The sequence below is a fragment of the Sinocyclocheilus rhinocerous genome, unplaced genomic scaffold (assembly GCF_001515625.1).
Source record: "Sinocyclocheilus rhinocerous isolate Xijiao unplaced genomic scaffold, SAMN03320098_v1.1 scaffold2697, whole genome shotgun sequence".
NCBI classification, from domain to species: domain Eukaryota; kingdom Metazoa; phylum Chordata; class Actinopteri; order Cypriniformes; family Cyprinidae; genus Sinocyclocheilus; species Sinocyclocheilus rhinocerous.
This window is the reverse complement of record NW_015641431.1, coordinates 3,420-6,838: the sequence shown is the minus strand read 5'-3', so window position 1 is coordinate 6,838 and position 3,419 is coordinate 3,420.

Genomic DNA, 3,419 nt, shown 5'->3' with positions numbered 1-3,419 from the left:
ACTTATTATAATCAGTGATGCCGTCTACACTAGATGCAGCGCGGCGCGACAAATCCCCGACAGAAAATATATATATATACAGTGGGTACGGAAAGTATTCAGACCCCCTTAAATTTTTCACTCTTTGTTATATTGCAGCCATTTGCTAAAATCATTTAAGTTAATTTTTTTTCCTCATTAATGTACACACAGCACCCCATATTGACAGAAAAACACAGAATTGTTGACATTTTTGCAGATTTATTAAAAAAAAAAATCTGAAATATCTCATGGTTCTAAGTATTCAGACCCTTTGCTGTGACACTCATATATTTAACTCAGGTGCTGTCCATTTCTCCTGATCATCCTTGAGATGGTTCTACACCTTCATTTGAGTCAAGCTGTGTTTGATTATACTGATTGGACCTGATTAGGAAAGCCACACACCTGTCTATATAAGACCTTACAGCTCACAGTGCACGTCAGAGCAAATGAGAATCATGAGGTCAAAGGAACTGCCTGAAGAGCTCAGAGACAGAATTGTGGCAAGGCACAGATCTGACCAAGGTTACAAAAAAATTTCTGCTGCACTTAAGGTTCCTAAGAGCACAGTGGCCTCCATAATACTTAAATGGAAGACGTTTGGGACGACCAGAACCCTTCCTAGAGCTGGCCATCCGGCCAAACTGAGCTATCGGGGGAGAAGAGCCTTGGTGAGAGACGTAAAGAAGAACCCAAAGATCACTGTGACTGAGCTCCAGAGATGCAGTCGGGAGATGGGAGAAAGTTGTAGAAAGTCAACCATCACTGCAGCCCTCCACCAGTCGGGGCTTTATGGCAGAGTGGCCCGACGGAAGCCTCTCCTCAGTGCAAGACACATGAAAACCCGCATGGAGTTTGCTAAAAAACACCTGAAGGACTCCAAGATGGTGAGAAATAAGATCCTCTGGTCTGATGAGACCAAGATAGAACTTTTTGGCCTTAATTCTAAGAGGTATGTGTGGAGAAAACCAGGCACTGCTCATCACCTGTCCAATACAGTCCCAACAGTGAAGCATGGTGGTGGCAGCATCATGCTGTGGGGGTGTTTTTCAGCTGCAGGGACAGGACGACTGGTTGCAATCGAGGGAAAGATGAATGCGGCCAAGTACAGGGATATCCTGGACGAAAACCTTCTCCAGAGTGCTCAGGACCTCAGACTGGGCCAAAGGTTTACCTTCCAACAAGACAATGACCCTAAGCACACAGCTAAAATAACGAAGGAATGGCTTCACAACAACTCTGTGACTGTTCTTGAATGGCCCAGCCAGAGCCCCGACTTAAACCCAATTGAGCATCTCTGGAGAGACCTAAAAATGGCTGTCCACCAACGTTTACCATCCAACCTGACAGAACTGGAGAGGATCTGCAAGGAGGAATGGCAGAGGATCCCCAAATCCAGGTGTGAAAAACTTGTTGCATCTTTCCCAAAAAGACTCATGGCTGTATTAGATCAAAAGGATGCTTCTACTAAATACGGGATTTATAAAAAATAAACTAGGCGTAAATATGTGCGCACCGTACGGACACTCTTGACCAGGGTTCCTCAATAGGCGGCCCGCGAGAGAAAAATGTTTGGCCCGGGCTAATTTCAAATAATGTGGCATGAAAATTCAAATGCAGCATCAGAAAGCGACATTAACTTACATCGTGTCTACACCGGACACGAGCGGCACGGCGCGACGCAACAAAATACAATAGAACTTATTATAATCAGTGATGCCGTCTACACTAGATGCAGCGCGGCGCGACAAATCCCCGACAGAAAATATATATATATACAGTGGGTACGGAAAGTATTCAGACCCCCTTAAATTTTTCACTCTTTGTTATATTGCAGCCATTTGCTAAAATCATTTAAGTAAATTTTTTTTCCTCATTAATGTACACACAGCACCCCATATTGACAGAAAAACACAGAATTGTTGACATCTTTGCAGATTTATTAAAAAAGAAAAACTGAAATATCACATGGTCCTAAGTATTAAGACCCTTTGCTGTGACACTCATATATTTAAATCAGGTGCTGCCCATTTCTTCTGATCATCCTTGAGATGGTTATACACCTTCATTTGAGTCCAGCTGTGATTGATTATACTGATTGGACTTGATTAGGAAAGCCACACAACTGTCTATATAAGACCTTACAGCTCACAGTGCATGTCAGAGCAAATGAGAATCATGAGGTCAAAGGAACTGCCTGAAGAGCTCAGAGACAGAATTGTGGCAAGGCACAGAGCTGGCCAAGGTTACAAAAAAATTTCTGCTGCACTTAAGGTTCCTAAGAGCACAGTAGCCTCCATAATCCTTAAATGGAAGAAGTTTGGGACGACCAGAACCCTTCCTAGAGCTGGCCGCCCGGCCAAACTGAGCTATCGGGGGAGAAGAGCCTTGGTGAGAGAGGTAAAGAAGAACCCAAAGATCACTGTGGCTGAGCTCCAGAGATGCAGTCGGGAGATGGGAGAAAGTTGTAGAAAGTCAACCATCACTGCAGCCCTCCACCAGTCGGGGCTTTATGGCAGAGTGGCCCAACGGAAGCCTCTCCTCAGTGCAAGACACATGAAAACCCGCATGGAGTTTGCTAAAAAACACCCGAAGGACTCCAAGATGGTGAGAAATAAGATTATCTGGTCTGATGAGACCAAGATAGAACTTTTTGGCCTTAATTCTAAGAGGTATGTGTGGAGAAAACCAGGCACTGCTCATCACCTGTCCAATACAGTCCCAACAGTGAAGCATGGTGGTGGCAGCATCATGCTGTGGGGGTGTTTTTCAGCTGCAGGGACAGGACGACTGGTTGCAATCGAGGGAAAGATGAATGCGGCCAAGTACAGGGATATCCTGGACGAAAACCTTCTCCAGAGTGCTCAGGACCTCAGACTGGGCCAAAGGTTTACCTTCCAACAAGACAATGACCCTAAGCACACAGCTAAAATAACGAAGGAGTGGCTTCACAACAACTCTGTGACTGTTCTTGAATGGCCCAGCCAGAGCCCTGACTTAAACCCAATTGAGCATCTCTGGAGAGACCTAAAATTAGCTGTCCACCAACGTTTACCATCCAACCTGACAGAACTGGAGAGGATCTGCAAGGAGGAATGGCAGAGGATCCCCAAATCCAGGTGTGAAAAACTTGTTGCATCTTTCCCAAAAAGACTCATGGCTGTATTAGATCAAAAGGATGCTTCTACTAAATACTGAGCAAAGGGTCTGAATACTTAGGACCATATGATATTTCAGTTTTTCTTTTTTAATAAATCTGCAAAAATGTCAACAATTCTGTGTTTTTCTGTCAATATGGGGTGCTGTGTGTACATTAATGAGAAAAAAAAAATTTACTTAAATGATTTTAGCAAATGGCTGCAATATAACAAAGAGTGAAAAATGTAAGGGGGTCTGAA